The 20,164-nt window shown below is 40.3% G+C and overlaps 1 pseudogene; it reads left to right on the top strand.

Moving 5' to 3' along the window:
• Positions 1-230: 230 nt before the first annotated feature.
• The window catches only part of LOC127437349 (protein O-mannosyl-transferase TMTC3-like), a 34,768-nt pseudogene continuing 14,834 nt past the window's right edge, over positions 231-20,164 (top strand).

Below are 20,164 nucleotides of genomic sequence, written 5' to 3'. Positions count from 1 at the left end.
CCACTGAAACTGTTGAAAGCAGGTGTAAAAGACAACACCAGTGTTGAAGATGCCAACCGTCTGCATCTTTTTGCTGGTTGCTGGCTAGTCCAGTCCTCAACAAAATGATTATCTGGAGACCTATTGTCACGGTCCTGTCATTCTGTCAGTCTGGGTTTTTGTCTGACATGACGGTGGTATTATCGTCCCATGTCTGTCTTGAGTTTCGTTGTCTGTCTTCGTGTGGGCGCATGGTTTCGGTTGTATTCTCTGCCGTGCGCTCTTCGGTCTGTCTTGTTTCATGTCTGGAGTATGGTGTCTGGGTTCTGACTTCCTGTCTGGTTCGATTTCGGTCGGTGTCGGGATCCGGACACTCATTCTCAGTGTCTGTCTGTTATTGATGTGGGTGCATTATGTCATCTTAGCAGCATGCACTCGTGTCAATAGTTTATGTCTGTCTCTCACGAACACGGGTGCATGTCGCACTTGCATTGCGTGCCCGGGTCACAAGCAGTCTTCATGTTGTGCTGAGGTTCGGTACCTTCGGTCTAAGGTGTCAAGTGTGTGTGTGTGTGTGTGTGTGTGTGTGTGTGTGTGGCCGAACTCTCACACAGGTGTCCTGTCTTGTTTTTGTCACCTGTTGCATGCATCACGTGGCGCTTACCTTGCTCAGGTTTCGTTTAGTGTGAGAATGCTTGATATTTCTTTGTTTTAGCGTTGCTACGCGTTCTCTCGTCTTGTTTGTCGGTTGGCATGGGCGCATATTGCCTTATTGTCTTGGCGATGTGCGCTCATGCCATTTGGGTGTTTTGTTGTCTTGTGAGAACATGTGGCTTTGTTTTGTTTCTGTATCGCTGCGTATCTCTCTGTCTTACGTCATACCTCCTTGTTCGCCTCCTTATTTGCCTATTATTAGTTTTAGCCTCACCTGTCCTCTGTTAAACCTATTTAGTCTCCTTGTGTTTGCTATCCACAGTTCGTCTTGTTTCCAGTCTTGTGTTTGTTCCGGTCAGTCGTGTGTGTTGGCTGGTCAAGTTTGTCAATCAGTTTATTCCCCCAACCCTACCCGATCCAGTCGGTCCTGTCTCCAGTTTCCCCTGCCCCAGCCTGGATTATTTACATGGTTAGTTTTCCCATATGGTGTTGTTTGTTTGTTTTCCCCTTTGTGGGAGTTTTTCCCCTTTTGGTTATATTAATAAATCCTTTGTTTTTTAAAACTCTGCGTTTGGGTCTTGCCTCTGCATTCTTAGACATTACAAACTGGTCCTGGACAGCAAACATGAGGAGACTTAAATAGGGAGAGAAATCAAATGGGTTAACGGGGGACCGGTGAGGCTAGGGGTATGACGTAAGACAGAGCGACACGCAGCGATACAGAAACAAAACAAAGCCACGTGCTCTCACAAGACAATAAAAAAACAACCGAATGGCATCGGCAAGACAGTGAGGCAGTATATGCCCATGCCAACCGACAAACAAGATGAATGCGTAGCAACGGCAAACAAAGCGATGCCAGGCATTCTCACACAAAATGAAACCTGAGTGTACATTGCGAGGCAAACGCCATGCGATGCACGCAACAGGTGACAAAAAAAAGACAGGACACCTGTGCGAGAGTTCAGCCTCGACACCTTAGACCGAAGTGACCGAACCTCAGTACAACATTTTTTTGGGGCAGTGGTGGCTCAGCGGTTAAGGCTCTGGGTTACTGATCAGAAGGTTGGGGGTTCAAGCCCCAGCACTGCTACGATGCCACTGTTGGGCCCTTGACCCTATCTGCTCCAGGGGCGCCGTATCATGGCTGACCCTGCACTCTGACCCCAGCTTAGCTGGGATATGTGAAAAAAAGAATTTCACTGTATATGTGCAAATGTATAATGTGTGATAAATAAATAAAATTATTAATTATTAATATGAAGACAGCTCGCGACCTGGGCACGCAACACGAGCGCGTCACGAGGTGCACCCATGTTCGAAAGAGACAGACATAAACTACTGACGTGAGTGCATGCTGCCAAGAATGACATAAGCGTGATGCATCCACGTCAATAACAGACAGACATGGAGCATGAGTGTCCGGATCCCGACACCGACCGAAACCGAACCAGACAGGAAGTCAGGACCCAGACACCATACCCCAGACACGAAACAAGACAGACCGAAGAGTGCACGGCAGGGAATATAACCGAAACCATGCACCCACACAAAGACAGACAACGTAAAACAAGATAGACATAGGATGATAATGCCACGGTCCTGTCCAGGGACGGACAGGGAAGAGAAATCGGCCCGGGATTTTACATAGAAACTGGCACAAAAGTGTCGCTGCCCCCTTCAGCATATCGCGCCGTCATTTTGTGGCCTGTTCTGCATAACAGGAAAAGTCCTGGTTCTCTCGATGGCCAGTCCACCCCTGTGCCATGGCCGTTACTTTGTCCGGCTGTTCGGGAAATCTCCTGAACACTGATCCTGTCAGACAAAAACCCAGACTGACAGAGTGACACCTATTGCACAACACACAGAGGTGGAAAAAACAACATTAAAAAGGAGCAATGAATTTCAATAGTCTGAATAACATTGTTTACCTAAATGAATGTAAGCACTCTGACAAAAAATTATTGTCTATAAAATGTAAATAGTGACAGTCTTACAGCTACTTTCCCCAACAATAGCATTTTGCCAGTAATTCTCATTTTTTTTTTTTATCAGACGATTCAAATTTATCATATACATCAATTATATTAGTACTTATTGTACATAAAACAACCATCAAATGTGTATTTACATATGTAAATTTACACACATTTCCATATAATATGTATAAACAACAAAAACGTACTGATCTGCAGTTGAATCTGATGGTTCCTCATCTGGTATCTCTACAAGCATGTCTGTTGTCGCTGGATTCAATGTTTTGCTCCTCATCACTATTGTTATCTAGTTTATCTATAACTTCCAGAAGTGTATAACCCTTTTTTTGTCCTCTGTGGATCCATACCACGATGGTGCAAAGAAAGAGATTTCAGCTGCTTGGCAACTTCTCCTGCTCCAAGTGTACAAATAGATAATGCAGGACAGCTGCTTGGTTTACTTTCAAATTGGCATGGCTGTTTTGAATGATACGCTTACCATCATGGGACAAAATGATTTGGGGTGGGCTTTTCCTGTTTAGAAGACTACAAACGTGTTCAAAAGACTACAAATATGGTGCTGGGTTGTATAACAATGGAAACACAGTAAGGAAGGAACATTTGCACATGCATCATAATTCTCGTTGCAGATATGATACAACAAACATGGATAATCTCATGATATTTCTATAATATCCTGAACACTTTTGATTATTAACGATTATTAAAAACGAATGTGACAAATGTCAAATGTGTCTGCTGTGTCATATTATGGGGAAATCATTCTTTATCCAATATGTTAACCATCTAAAATGTTGAGGACCATCACAAAGCTTATATAAACTTCAGCTGCCTGTGCCAGAACTGTTAGCTTGATAATCAAACCAAATCAAATCCCTTTATTGTCACTCAACCATATACACAAGTGCAACAGTGGGTGAAAGTCTTGGGTGCAGTTCCAATCAACACAGCAGTCATGACAATCTCCAATAAACATCTAATGTACACATAACACAATTTACACATCTTGTTTACACAACACAAACACCTAATAATATACAGTATACAATATACACAAAATAAGATACACTGTATACAATAAAAATACACAGTAATCAGTTGGGAATAAATATGCAAGTGTTGTGTTGACATTCGGGCTGTCGGTTGATAGCCAGTTGCCAGTGTGTTATTAAGAGAAAGTATAAAATGTTAGAGTCCAGTCTGAGACTAATAAAGTGCAGTGCTGATATATGTATCGTGAGCGATCAAGAGTTCAAAAGTCTGATCGCTTGGGGGAAGCAGCTGACATGAAGTCGGCTGGTGCGGGTCCTGATGCTGCAATACCGCCTGCCTGATGGTAGCAGTGAGAGCAGCCCATGGTTAGGGTGGCTGGAGTCTCTGATGATTCTCCGAGCTTTTCTCACACACCTCCTGGTGTAGATGTCCTGGAGGGAGGGAAGCTCACCGATGATGTGTCTGGCTGTTCGCACCACCCTTTGCAGGGCTTTGCGGTTGAGGGCTTTGCGGTTGAGGGCGGTGCTGTTGCCGTACCAGGCAGTGATGCAGCCAGTCAGGATGCTCTCTACAGTGCTGGTGTAGAACAGTGTGAAGATGCGGTGTTTCATTCCAAACTTCTTCCGCTGTCTCAGGAAGAAGAGGTGTTGAGGAGCCTTCTTCACATTGGCCTCTGTGTGGACAGACCATGTGAGTTCTTCAGTGATGTGGACACTGAGGAACTTGAGGCTGCTGACCCTCTCCACCGGTGCTCCATTGATGGTGATGGGCTGTGTTATCTGTCTTTTCTCCTGAAGTCCTTCACAAGCTCCTTGGTCTTTCTGACATTGAGGGAAATGTTGTGCTCCTGTCACCAGCGTGTCAGAGCGTGCACCTCCTCTCTGTTGGCTGTTTTATCATTGTCAGTGATCAGACCTACCACCGTCATATCATCAGCGAACTTGATGGCATTGGAGCTGTGTGTTGCCACGCAGTCATGTGTATAGAGGGAGTACAGGATTGGGCTGAGAACACAGCCCTGTGGAGCTCCAGTGTTGAGGGTCAGTGGTGAGGAGATGTTGCTGCCCGTTCTGACCACCTGACGTCTGCCCGACAGGAAGTCCAGGATCCTGCTGCACAGCGAGCTGTTTAAGCCCAGAGCCCAAAGTTTCACATCAAGCTTGGAGGACACTTATGTTGTTGAATGCTGAGCTGTAGTCTACAAACAGCATTCTCACATTTTATCCAGGTGGGAGAGAGCAGCGTGTAGTGTAAATGCAATGGCATCATCAGTGGAGCAGTTACTGTGGTAAGCAAACTGCAGTGGGTCCAGTGAGGCAGACAGCACAGAGCAGATGTAATCTTTGATTAGTCTCTCAAAGCATTTGCTGATGATGGGGGTCAGAGCAACAGGATGCCAGTCATTAAAGCAAGTGATTTTGGATTGCTTTGGTACAGGCACAATGGTGGACATTTTAAAGCATGTGGGAACCACAGACAGGGAGAGGGAAAGATTGAAAATGACCGTAAAAACACCAGCCAGTTGGTTCGCGCACGCTCTGATGATGCGGCCCAGAATGCCATCTGGACCCGCGGCTTTATGGATATTCACCTGTTGGAAGGATCGGGTTACATTCGCTACAGAGACGGAGAGTGAACTAACCTTCGTAACTTCGGCCACGAGAGCTCTCTCAACGAAGGTGGGGATATTTCCCTCTAAACGGGCACAAAATATATTAAGCTTATCCGGGAGAGAGGCAGCGGTGTTCACGGTAGAGATTTTATTCCCTTTGAAGTTTGTGATGATATTAATTCCCTGCCACATGTTTCTTGTGTCGGTGGTGTTGAACTGTCCTTCAATCTTGTCTCTGTACTGGCATTTGGCTGCTCTGGTTTTGCGGAGGGCATAACTGGCTTGTTTGTGCTCCTTCGCGTTCCTGGAATTAAAAGCAGAGGTGTGTTGGAAGTATTTTTGTGTGATTTACATGAATTTGGCTTTGTTAAAGTCCCCGCTTTCCTGCTTATTTATACTCCCATACAGTTCCTTGAGTGCCCGGTCTGTGTTGGCTTGTGGGGGGATTCACACAGCTGTGATAATGACCACTGTGAATTCCCTCAGTAGCCAGAATGGTCGACACAGGATCATATGGAATTCCAGATCAGGAGAGCAGAAAGACTTGATAGAATGTACGTTCCTCTGATCACACCAGGATTTGTTGACCATAAAACATACACCACCACCTCTCCTTTTAGCTGAGAGGTCATTCACTCTGTCCGCTTGGTGCACTGAGAACCCATCATGTTCGATGGCTGAGTCTGGAATCTCCAGACATCCAAGTTTCTGTAAGGCAGATAATGCAGCAGGCCCTCGTCTCTCATTGGAAAGAGATCCGCCGTCAGCTCGCAGAGCTTGTTGTCCAGAGACTGAACATTTGCCAGTAGAATGCTAGGTAACGGGGTCAATTTTCGCAATGTCTTAGTCTTATGAGGATGCCAGCTCTCCTTCCCCTTTTTTGGCTATGCTTCCATGGCCGGGCAGCCCAGACAAAGGGCTCCGCTGTCATGTTTGAAAACAGCGGGTCGGCATTGAGGAATCAATCTAGGTCCTCGTGGTGGCGTAGTGACTCGCCTCAACCCGGGTGGTGGAGGACGAATCTCAGTTGCCTCCACGTCTGAGACTGTCAATCTGCGCATCTTAACACATGGCTTGTTGAGCGCGTTACCGCGGACACGATGTACGTGTGGAGGCCCACGCTATTCTCCGCGGCATCCACACACAACTCGTCACGCATCCCACCGAGAGTGAGAACCACATTATTGTGACCACGAGGAGGTTAACCCAACATGACTCTACCCACCCTAGCAACCGGGCCAATTGGTTGCTTAGGAAGCCTGACTGGAGTCAAATCATCTTCTCTTTTTATCACGGCTGCTAATGGTTCCACAGCAAGACAGAACAATAATGGGGAAAGAGGGCAACCCTGCTGGGTGCCCCTATCCAGAGGAAAATAATCTGAAATTAATCCATTTGTTTGTACCACCACTACTGGGTGTCTGTAAAGTAACTTAATCCATCCAGTAAAAGTATTCCCGAACCCGTATATTTCCAAAATCTTAAAGATAGTCCCATTCTACCATATCAAACGCCTTTTCAGCGTCAAGTGAGATGGCCGCGACCGGAGTCTGATCATTCGCCACTGACCACATGATATTGATGAGACGCCTAATGTTGTCAGAAGAGCTGCAGCCCCAAATAAACCCTACCTGATCTATATGTATAAGAGATGTCATAACTTAATCGGTGAGCCAAAATTTTTGACAATATTTTAATGTCTAGCTGTATCAGGGAAATTGGACGATAACTCTTACACTTACTTGGTTGGTGGAAGCTTTCCATTCTTTAATGATTCTGTATAAACGAAATTGGAGCCAGTTCTGTAGCATAAGATCTAAAAAAAACTCAGCGGCAAAACCATCTGGCCCCGGAGCCTTGCCTGTAGGTAGGGCCTTAATTACCTCACCAAGCTCCTCCAAGGTTATCTCAAAATCAAAAGATTTTTTTTTTGCTCAGTCATCAGTTTAGGGAGTTCTAAAGGTTCCACAAAATTTCTAATATCCTCATCAGTAGATGAAGATGTGGAACTATAGAGATCAAGATAGAATTCTTTAAAAGTATTATTAATATCAATGGCTGAGGTAAAAATTTCACCACCAGCAGATTTCACTGAGGAAATGGCCAAAAGCTTCCATGCCTTGTCCCCTGACTCAAAGTATGACTGTCTTGCCCTGAATAACCAAAACTCCACCTTCTGCGACAAAATAGTATTAACTGTATTTCAATTGGGTCAATTTTCTGAGGCCATCAGACGACATTCGTCGCTTCAGCTATGCCTTGGCACTTTTAATGTTCCCTTCCAACTCCATGAGTTCTCATGCTTTGGATTTTTTTTATGAATGAGGCATACTGTATTATCTGACCCCTAAGAACCACCTTAAGTGCCTCCCAACCATGCCTACAGAGGATACTGAGGACCAGTTGGTCTCCATATGAACACTGATTTCAGCCTTTAACCTTTGTTGGAAATCAGGATTTTGCAAAAGGGATACATTAAAGCGCCAACTATATGATTTCTTTTTATCCATATGTGGCAACACCTCTAAACTCACTAGGGCTTGATCTGAGACTAAGATGTTTCTAATTGAACAATCAACAGATGAAATGAGGGACCTAGAGATATATATATATATATATATATATATATAAATCTGTTCTAGAATAAATCTTATGGACTGATGAAAAAAATGTATAATCCCTCCCAGATGTTTAAAAGTCTCCAAATATCTGTAAGACCAAGATTTTTACACATCCTATGAAGCGTGCGATGTTGCTCTAGGGGGCTTACACACTTTTGCTTCACTATGATCAAGGACTGAATCCATCAATAGATTAAAGTCTCCTCCTAATATTATATCATGAGGGGTGCCTACAGCTTGCAACATCCCTTCAAGATCTATAAAAAAAGCCCTGATCATCAGCGTTAGGTGTGTAAATTTGAGCCAAAATCAAACTTTGCCCCTAATTTTCTGCTAAAACAATAATGACTCTTCCTAATTTATCTTTAATATGTTTGAGACATTTGAACTGTAGATGTTTACTTACCAATATAATGACTCCCCTGCTCTTACTTGAGCCAGCACTAAAGAAAAAATGTCCACCCCATATTTTCCCAAATTTTTCAGCTTCCTGCGTGGAAAGATGTGTTTCTTAAAGAAACACTATATCATATTTATTACGCTTAAGAAGAGAAATAACCTTCCTTCTTTTTATGGGGTGCCCCACCCATTCACATTCCACGTGGAGAGAGACAATTCACTCATTAACATTTGACATTTTGACAAAAAATAGATTGTGTGTCAAAAATAAAATTATAAAGACCACATTCCAACATTAGTGCAACAGTCAATCCCCAAACTTCCCCCCCCCCGAACCAAACAAACAGAAAAAAGAAAAACGTGCGCATTAACCCTGTGCACTACAGCGCCAACCGGCGTCCATCCCTCTAAACTCAAACAATCCACGTACGCCTACGAGAGTCCCCGCGACAACTTTGCCGTCGGTGTTTCTATACAAATTTTGTGAGACAGAATTACATAACAGAAAATAATCTATAAAACAAACTCCAGCCCATAGGCAGAATAAATACACTTAATGTGTAGATTCATTCACAAAACTGTTCCGAAGGTGTGTTCCTCCACAAAACAAACTCCAGCCGCTAGGCGGAGCCAGCACAAAATTAAACAAAAAAGGCGCCTAGCTTCCTCGGACAGTCAAGTGAATGTTCAGTGAGCCAAGCTCACTTGGGGGCAATGTGAGATACAAACCATGACATCCTCAGTCCATTGATTTTATGAAAGACATCACTTGTTGTGGGCATGTAAATATTTTGCGGCCATCCTTTCTGTTGTCAATTTGGCCGGAAACATCAGTGCAAAAGCTATCTTCCGTTGATGTAAGAGTTTCTTGCATTCCTTGAATCGATCACGTTTCTCTCTTGTCTAATTCACAAAGTCAGGGAACAAGAAAATGCTGTGGTTCTTCCAAGAAAGCTTTCCTTTATTCCTCGCCTCGCATAAATTAAAGATTTTGATTCTCAAGGTCTTCCAACTTTCCCCAAACGCGTTCCAAATCTACTTTGGTCGCTAGTGGATTAGCAGCTAACTCCCTCTCCGATGACTCCAGATAATTGATCCGTTTCTCGACATCCCCGATTCATGTGACCAACTCGGAGAATTTCGCCTCCATGGAAGTAATCGATCAACGTATTACCGCAAGATCCTCCAAGTCCACCATGACCTTTGGCAGCATTACAGACATGCTGGACAGCTGACGTTGAATTTCTCCCACCGCACTGTCCAAACTGAGTCCCTGGTCTGCGGCCCTGTCTGGGGTATCAGCTTGAGCATGTAAGTGTCTTTTAATATCTCCGGAGCCCGAGGATTTTGAATTCTTTGACATGTTGACTTCTTAGAACCGTTATGTAGCAGGGTGGATCAGATCTCATCGGTTTAAGACACAAAAAGAATTAAAAACTAGCAAAGTGCGCAGAGCTCGCCGTTCACACATCCAACCCCCGCATGGCGCCACGTGACCAGCTGGGCAGGATTATTAATATTTCCACTCTTGTGTCATCATTGCCCTCTGCTGTGCTGATTTTTTTGTCCCACTCTGTCCCCAATGGATCATTTTACTCTTCAATGAACAGTACTTTTTGTTAAGTTTTACAATTAAAGGAAAGGAACCGTTTTCCATGAAGTAATAATAATAAAATCAAACTGAACTTTTCATGATTCAGGCTTTGTTCAAAGTTTTGTGAGAGTATAGAATCATTCAGTACAGTAAAGCAACCCAAATCCTAATGCCCTATATTATTTCTGTTTCTTAAAAAATAACATTTTAATAAAATACAGGACATTTTGTTATTTATCTGATTAATCGAAGAAATAATCGAAGGTTATTATCAAAATAATTGTTAGTTGCGGCCCTACAAATCTGTATCTAACCAGCAACCAATGCAGTGAAGCTAAAATAAATGTGTATCAATCGATCTGCAGTCGCCCCAGTACAGGCACTACTGAAGAGGTTTTTGCATTGTGACTGAATCCACCCACCCTAATACAAAACAAACATCTCCAAAAGTCCAAAAACTTTGTATAAAAGAAAAGAATGCCTTATGCCTAGACATCCTCCTTTTCTTTTATCATCACCTTGGAAGTTGATTGGGATCAGTACGAAAAATCCTTTTGGATTTGTCACAGAAGCGATCTCTAATCCCCCAGACATAATCCACAGACTGTCTCCGACCATCTGTAGTAGCGTTATTGCACTGTTCTCTGGAGACATAATATGCTGGATTAACATACTTTCTAAGTATACTGGCGGCCAAAGGTTTGGAATAATGTACAGATTTTGCTGTTTCGGAAGGAAATTGGTACATTAATTCACCAAAGTGGCATTCAACTGATCACAAAATATAGTCAGGACATTACTGATGTAAAAAACAGCACCATCACTATTTGAAAAAAGTCATTTTTGATCAAATCTAGACTGCAGCCATCACTCCAACACCTTATCCTTGAGTAATCATGCTAAATTGCTAATTTGGTACTAGAAAATCACTTGCCATTATATCAAACACTGCTGAAAGCTATTTGGTTTGTTAAATGAAGCTTAACATTGTCTTGGTGTTTGTTTTGGAGTTCCCACAGTATGCAATAGACTGGCAGGTCTTAAGGTCAATATTAGGTCAAAAATGGCAAAAAAGAAACAGCTTTCTCTAGAAACTTGTCAGTCAATCATTGTTTTGAGGAATGAAAGCTATACAATGCTTGAAACTGCCAAAAAACTGAAGATTTCATACAAAGGTGTACACTACAGTCTTCAAAGACAAAGGACAACTGACTCTAACAAGGACAGAAAGAGATGTGGAAGGCCAGATGTACAACTAAACAAGAGGATAAGTACATCAGTCTCTAGTTTGAGAAATAGATGCCTCACATGTCCTCAGCTGACAGGTTCATTGAATTCTGCCCGCTCAACACCAGTTTCATGTACAACAGTAAAGGGGAGACTCAGGGGTGCAGGCCTTATGGGAAGAATTGCAAAGAAAAAGACACTTTTGAAACAGAAAATACAAAAAGAAAAGGTTAGGGAGGGCAAAGAAACACAGACATTGGACAACAGATAATTGGAAAAGAGTGATATGAACCCCATTGAGCTTTTGTGAGATCAGCTGTAAGGTGTGTGAGAAGTGCTCGACAAGATAGCCACATCTATGGCAAGTGCTACAGGATGCGTGGGGTGAAATGTCACCTGAGTATCTGGACAAACTGACAGCTAGAATGCCAAGGATCTGCAAAGCTGTCATTGCTGAACACTTTGAAGTAGTTTAAGAAGTTCTGAATTTTTTTTTTCAAATTGTAATAGTAATTTTTCACGTTATTAATGTCCTGACTATACGTTGTGATCAGTTGAATGCCACTTTGGTGAATAAAAGTATCAGTTTCTTTCCATAAGAGCAAAATCTGTACATTATTCCAAACTTTTGGCTGCTAGTGTATATTTTGTCCCTATGTTGTATTTCGGAATGTTGTGATAATGTTGGAATGTTCCAGCCAATACAAAAACATTCTTCTTCCAAGCAATTGGATTTATGACAGGGTTGTGCAAAGGGTGTTATTGGGTTTTTAATACTTTTAATAAATATTAGTTTCATGCTCAAAAGAATGAGTGTTAACATGGCAAGTGTTTATGGGGAAGACTGAAAGCTGATGTCAAGGCTGTTCGCATTTTTACCTTTTGAAGGTTCGTTTAGTTAAAGGATTTAATTTTAGTGAGTGGAAAAATAACGTTTCTTTACTGCTATAGCTGAACTGCTAGAGCATTGTGCTAAAAACATCAAGGTCATGGGTTAAATTCCCAGAAAACATGCATACATATCAAATGTCTTGAATACACTAAGTCGCTTTCAATAAAGTCCTCTGCCAAATGAATAAATGTATAATAAATTAAACAATAGTACAGCTAATGTTCGCCCTCGGTTTTAACTAAATCAGAATGCTTTCTCATTTCTTGTTAATTAATGGGTGTGCACAATCATTATTGTCCAGGGAGTAATGCTATTTAATCCGGTAAAAGCTGCCAGCTGCATTAAATGCTTGTGATTCAAGGAAAATAAGTAAAATCAAAAAACTTTTTTTTTTAATTGTATTCTGTTTTGAGAGACATGAGTCACAGTTAGTGGCCTCTTGCCACAAATCGGTGTTGCCAACTTAGTTAATCGCCTGATGCCTAGCATTAAAGGGATAGTTCACCCAAAAATGAAAATTCTGTCCTCATTTACTCACCCTCACCTTGTTCATGTTGCATGTGGAACACAATGTGTTGCAGAATGATGGTCATGGGCTAAATAAGATCAACATAAATGTTGAAAATGTATGTGGAAATGAAAGAGTTATTTAAAAAAAAAAAAGTTAAATAGCTAGGAAACATCTAAATCTTGCAATATTATGTTGTCAGCTCATATATATTGTCAGAATGCATGTCAAATTCTTTGCAGCAGTTCAGATCACCTTGAATGAACATGTTTTTTGTTCCATATTGCTTTCTATTGAACTTAGACCCTACAAATTGTTGTTTGAAGTTATTTATATTTATGATATTGTTTAATGGTTTACAAATTTTGTCAACATTTTGGACAGCTCTACCTATTCTTTCATTTTAGTTTTTTTTTATCCTACATTTTAGAATAATAGTAAGTTCATATTGGCAGTTTTGAAGGAGGTCCTATGAATGCTGGACACTTGTTTGCTGCTTTTCCTTCACTATTCAGTCCAACTCATCCATTGCAAAACAACTTGTGTAATTTAAATTCTAGTTTTGTAAAGAAATTCATGCATATGCACAATTTATATTCATCTACAAGTTTTTAAGTCTACAATCTTTTAAGCATATGCCTTTTAGATCAAATGATTAAGAAAAACAAATTCAGACAAAGTTTCTTGTTTGTTTATTACAGTATATGTCACAATGCAAAATCTTAATGGTCCTAAAATAGGCTTTGTTTTCTGTATGGAAAATATATTTTTGGAAGCTTTTTGGGACACTTTACAATAATGTTGTAATTGTTAACATTTTTAAATGCAATTGGTGTCATGAACTAACTATGAACAATATTTTTTACTGCTTTTATTTATCTTGATTAATGTTAATTTATAAACATACAGCTGTTCATCATTTTTTCATTCATAGTGCATAAAATTGTTAACACAGACACATTTTTTAAAAATAGAATATGTTGAAATTAACATTAACCAAGATTAACAAGTACTGATTTTTTTTTTTTTTTTTTTTTATGGTTCATAGTGCATAAAACTTGCTCTTGTCCCAGCTAAATATGCAGAGACAACTGTAAGCCATTTGTTGGTTAATTTTCTCAAAAACTGTAAACATTGTGTCTGTGGCAATTATAAAAATTCCTGTTTGTTTTGAGCGACCCTTCCAGACCCACACAACAACATTAACTCAACCAATGGCATGAGTTGGGGGCGGGACTATCTGTTTGTTCGATCAGCAGATGACGGGGGGCGTATTCAAACTTTTATTTTTGCAATTCTGTTTGGTGGAACTAGTGGTGCCAAATTTACACACTTCAGCTTTAAGCTATTCAAAACTGTGACCTCCGCATTGTCACTATCTTCTTTATGTAATTTACTCTGTGAACACTTCATTCTGACATCTATGAACTGTAATTTTTGTTCCCGTAATCTCCAGTAAACTCTCAAATGAGTATAGCAAATGAAGCAGTTTTTCAGCTAATTGATTAATTGATTTGGCGAAACAGAAAACCAGCATCTTCTTATCTGTATTTCTCTTATCAATAACCCTGTCCAAATGGTCTACTGCTGCTTTTAAGAAATATCTTCTTGGTGTAAGAACTCATTAATTCTTTCTCTATCTCTCATCAGGTTTGATAATCCAGCTGCTGTGAGCTCAACCCCGACCAGGCAGCTGACCTTCAACTACCTCCTGCCAGTAAATGCCTGGCTGCTGCTCAACCCCTCTGAACTGTGCTGTGACTGGACTATGGGTACTATTCCCCTAGTGGTGTCACTGCTGGACCCTCGCAACCTGGCAAAACTGGTATTTTATGGTTTGTTGTGCCTCCTGGCCTATCACAGCCTTTGGTACACCCACAGCACTGCCAAGATTGTCATTATGGTAAGTTGGTGGGTGGAGCTTATTGGAAATTTGCTTGTATCTAAATCCAAAGTTTGAATGAAAAGAAAGATCCAAATGGGTTCCATCTTTTCCAGACCCGTATGGCTTTCTTTCTTCTGTGAAATACAAAAGTAGATGTTAGGCAGAATGCTAGCCTCAGTCACAATTTACTTTCATTGTTTGGAAAAAATTCTATTGAAAGTGAATGGTGACTGAGGCTAAAATACTTGCTTAACTTCTCCTTTTGTGTTGCAAAGAAGAAAATCTTACGTGTTTGGAACAACATGACCACAGAATTTTTATTTTTGGATGAACTGTCCATTTAAGCTTTTTTTGCCTGTTTAGTGAATATGCATTTTGCAACCACAAATTGAACAAGAAGATGTTTACATTTTTCCTGTGGTTTTTCTTTTGTTTGTATATATAAACTGAGCCTGTCTCGCTATCTGTTCTTGAATATTCCTGAAAACACAATGGAGAAACATTCAGGAATATGTTCAAAAACTGTTTGAAATAATATGATGCCCCAGGCCTAATTTGCAGACTGTCAGATTTAATATAGGGTGGTTTTCATCCATACTGGATGACCCATCTCAGAAGTTATGGCAAATAAGCCATTCTCCCAGAAACAAAGTAAACCTAATCCTAAATTAATTATCCCCCCTTGTAGTGAGTTAGGGTGATCGCTATGAGACTGAAATATCAAAACAAAGTTTAAAGAAATCAAAGTTTTGGACATCTGAGACAGCCACAGAATGTGGCTTGCATATGCTTGTCAATGCCATGAGGCAAATGACAGGACGCCATCTTGGCGAATGTCTTCAAACAGCTCCTGTTTACTTGAAGGGGAAAGACAAAAATTTGGAAAACTCTGTCAAGATTATGTGTCATAACTTGCAGTGTCCCAAAAATTTACAACTGTAGTTGACACACTTAAAAATGTAATTGAATTAAATGTCAAACAAATGGCAAAATGTTAAACCAAGTGGTAATTATTTTTAAAGAAAGATGGCACAAGGACACTTAATAAGCCAAACATCTCACAAAAAGAAGTTTGGCAGCACAGATCAATTCAGTAATTCTTCACTTTCTGTGTATCGCGTAAGGAAACGAGCCTGCTTCGGTCGTGCTGCGCAATTTAGTAGATGACAGCCTATTTTTTTTGTGTTTTATTTGTTGCTTTTTGCTTTCAAAATGACACCTGATGTAAAAAATAAATAAATAAAAAAACAAGTCCAAGAGATCAGGCTGTGGTCTCATCACAGAATAGCTGCCTCACTTCAAGCACAGCTTTATGACACTATCGGTTAGATAGAGGTGTAGGATTTAGGCTAGGGACGTCTGTTTTGTTTATTTAAAACTAGAAACACTGATGAGGTTTTTAAGGTTAATGCTCTGTCATCTCACATTTGCTTTTTATGACACTATTGGTTATGTTTAGGTTAAAGGTTTAGATTAGAGACAAGGGAGGTGGGTTTTGTTTATCTTTTTGGTAGAACATGTAACTGGCTTTTAGAGCCCCTCAGTGGACAATTCACCTCAAAACTGCAGCGATTTTTTTAATGAACAAGGTCAGGGGTTACGCCAGCACAGCTATTAAAGGGATAGTTCACCCAAAAATGAAAATTCTTTCATCATTTCCTCACTCTCATGCCATCCCAGAAGTGTATGACTTTCTTTCTTCAGCAGAACACAAACGAAGATTTTTAGAAGAATATTTCAGCTCTGTGGGTCCACACAATGCAAGTGAATGGTGGCCAGGACTTCGAAGCTCCAGAATGGAGATAAAGTCAGCATAAAGGTAATCCATAAGACTCCAGTGGTTTAATCAATGTCTTCTGAAGTGCTCCAGTTGGTTTTGGGTGAGAACAGACCAAAATATAAGTCCTTTTTCACTGTACATCTTACCAGTGCAGTCTCTTGGCACAATCATGATTTCAAGCTCGATTACACTTTATGATCGCCAAGGAGAATTCTGTCAAGATGTACAGTGACATGTTTTTTAAATTTTGGTCTGTTCTCACCCAATACCGACTGGATCATTTCAGAAGACATGGATTAATCCACTGGATGCTGACTTGATTTCCTTTTTTGAGCTTCAAAGTCCTGGCCACCATTCACTTGCATTGTGAGGACCTACAGAGCTGAAATATTCTTCTAAAAGTCTTTGTTTGTGTTCTGTAGAAGAAAGAAAGCCACACACATCTAGGATGGCATGAGGGTGAGTAAATTATGAGACAATTTTCCTTTTTGGGTGAACTAACCCTTTAACTTTCATAATAAAAATTCATTGGTAACAGAGGTGGGACATTTATTGGCAGCATATTAAGAAGTGAAGTTATTTGTTACTTTTGGATTATAAAGCACACTTTCATTTCAGACATGAAAACTTGAAACATGAAAAAGTCTACAAGCTGTACTTGAAAATTCGGTTCACATCATTTCATACCCAGAGTTCTGAAGTACAATGCAATTGAACTTGAATAGCTTTTGGAACCTGTTTCAACCCACAGTGAATGATTCATGTCTTCTGTCTTAGCACATAGATTTCCCTCTCAGTGAATATGTGTATTTAATGTTTTTAAACGCTTACTCTCGTGCAACATTTCATTTTTCTTCTTAATTTACAGCCAAAATAGGCATATTTTTTCCCTTCTTGTCATTAAAGATCTTATCAAACATAGCCTGGCGCTGAAGCTCTTATCTCTACATATGTTTGACCACTGGCTTATTCCCTGCTGGCGAAAGTTCACCGTGTCACAGTTTATATTTCTCGTCTTATGTGTTCAGATCTCTGCTCATTTGTTGTGTAACAGCACAGTGAATTCTTCTTCTGTGTCTCTACTCACTGTCAACAGAGTTTGGTGAACTTCCTCGCTCTATTGGCAGAGGCTGTCTTTCCAGACCGGGGGGCCACAAGTCATTATTAGTGAACAATGCGCAACCACGAAGCGGGGTGGGGTTGGGTATTAACATTTTGCTCCAATCTATGTGGTCAGGAGGACAGAGAACAGGTTGCATGAGGATATTAGTCTGTATCTGTTTGATTTGGCCGCACTTAGTTATTTTAATGATTCTCTGAGTGCCGACCCTCAACTCTTGTTCTGTGCAAACAGGAAACACTTTTGTTGTAAACGTTTGGCTAATTTGACTGAGAACAGTTCTTTGTATGGTGCATGTTCCTAAGCAATCAAACAGCATGTGGAGCCGCAGCTCATAATACCCGCGGACGTAGCTCTTATTTGCGCTGTAACTTCTTTCATCCACGTTGATTTTGGCCTTTCAAACAATGAGCAAATTGAATAAATATGATGTCCTCTACACTGCTGTTCTCTAGCTCTTTTAAATCTGCCCCTGTGCAAGCAACGCCTGACGGTTTCATTCTCAACGCACTCTGAAGCCGTTGCCAAAACCAATTCTGCAATTTAATTTTTAAGACCACATAACGTGAGATGAATGCCCCTGTTTTTGCAATCGTGTGATCAAAAAGCCTCCTCTCTATCGCGCCCTGTGGTTTACTTCACGATAAACTCATAAATTTGGGGAAGCTTTGAAAAGCGACTCTTCTGCTGATAAAAGGCAAGATTAGCCGTAGCTTGACAAAACAAAATAGTTTGTTCTTCAAAACAGGGTGTCCAAGAGGCTGTGCCTTTAAAGGGGTTCAGCGTTTCAAAAAATCCTGATCCATCACCTTGTCATAAGGTGCTTTTCATGAACAAAACATATAATCCCAATCTTACATCTTGTGGCCTGGCATGCATTGTGCAAGGCAAGCAGGTTTGCCTATAGTTGATGTGAAGGACCATGTTTGAGGAGCACGGCAATGACATGTTCGCGTTTGCATAAAATATATCATGTTTGTTTGTATGTTTTTACCATTTGAAGAAATTATCTCTGGCCATCAGGATCAAGTAGCTTGGTAGTTGTGTCACACGCCAAGCGTGTATAATTGGGTTTAGTTTGAGATTAATCAAACTCATGGTCTTGGTTTTAGACAAAGCTTCATGAAACCAGCCAAATGTAAGAGTGATTAGTACTCAGACCTGCACAAGCTTGTCTGATCCCAACAATGAGAACATTTAAATCCAAGATTTGAGTTCTGGAATTTCACAATTTTCTGGGCTGTTTTGCACTTCATTGGTCACTTAGACAAATCCCTGATGCAAGAACGATTGGCGTTTGTACTTCCCCTTGTTAGATTTACAAGAGGAAGAAAAGCCCATTTTCACAACAGGTCATTTAATTGTTTCACTTTATTAAAGGAATGCCGTTCTAGACATCAGCTGTATACAGAATAGTACTGTATGCCTTTGCTGTGTACAGAATCAGATTTTGACATCTTAATATGAACTGTAACTTCAAAGGAACCCCTGGTCATGTGTTCAAACACGCAATGTAATTTACTGTGTTATTGCTGAACATCAAAGGAAGTTGTACAAATAAGCCATGAAAAATGTCGCCATAAGATATGTGCTGTAGTTCAGTTGTTTGTTCATGGCTGTTAAAGTATTTTGTTCCGGATGGGGAAAAATGCACAGTATTACTTTCCTTTTTAGATATGTGTTCACTGATTAATGAACTTCTTTTTAAAGCAGGAAATATTTTTATGCATATACCTCATTGTTTTGACTATCACCCCCACTGGAAGAGATTAAGGATCAAAGATTAAGGATTAATTAACGGTACAAAATAGGGCCTGAAACTCTTTAAAAAATGTTTTCAGCAAAAGTTTTTGAAAGGATATGGTTAACCATAAAAAAAAGTTGATCATCAAATTAAATGTTATATGAGTGGTTTTATTTTCTGTTCATTTTACATGTTCATTCATCTTATATTACATTTTTTTATTCATTTCATATGTCATTAAAAAAAATCTAAATAATAAAAAAAATCATGTTTTTGGTCATTAAAATTAGTTAATAATAATAATAATTTAAAAGAAAATGGTACAGTCAATTAACTATCAGTTGAACGGATTTATATAAAAATTATGACATTGTTAAGCTGGAACAGATGCTTGTATTTGATGTTTAAAATTTGCTACTTTTCATGCCAAGTTAATTTTAGTTTAGATAATAATTTTTGTATTGTAATTGTGGGAAACATCATAAATACCTAAATTATTTCTCTCTCTCTTTTAGGCACTGTCTCTTATTGTTCTTCCTTTCATCCCTGCATCCAACCTGTTTTTCCCAGTGGGCTTTGTTGTGGCTGAAAGGGTCCTGTATGTGCCCAGTATGGGGTGTTTTGGTGGCCGATGGATTTAAAATTCTTTCCCAAAGAGGGTAAACTTCACCAGAACAAATCCCCTATACCTTACTCTCTTTGGCTTTGTTCTCACTGCACACAAATCGATTTTTCAAGTGAGGAAATCGGATCCGTTTGTTCAGACAGTGTAATCAGTATCAAGTATATCTATATAGGTTGCTATAGCATCAGCACTTTGCCAAGAGACTTTCTCATACTACAACTGAAAGTAACTGGCAGAGTGGAAAGAGAGGTCGGAGCACTGGAAATTTTATCTCTGCTCACGTACCAGCCACAACATTAAAACCACCTGCCTAATATTGTGTAGGTCCCCCTCGTGCCGCCAAAACAGCGCCAACCCGCATCTCAGAATAGCATTCTGAGATGCTATTCTTCTCATCACAATTGTACAGAACAGTTTTCTGAGTTACTGTAGACTTTGTCAGTTCGAACCAGTCTGGCCATTCTCTGTTGATTTCTCTCATCAACAAGGCATTTCCATCCTTGAGTTGAATTAAATTCTAGAGAGTGTTGTGTG

Source organism: Myxocyprinus asiaticus, chromosome 48 (assembly GCF_019703515.2).
Source record: "Myxocyprinus asiaticus isolate MX2 ecotype Aquarium Trade chromosome 48, UBuf_Myxa_2, whole genome shotgun sequence".
NCBI lineage: Eukaryota > Metazoa > Chordata > Actinopteri > Cypriniformes > Catostomidae > Myxocyprinus > Myxocyprinus asiaticus.
Note: the sequence above shows the minus strand (reverse complement) of the source record. Positions and strands in the feature narration are given on the sequence as shown.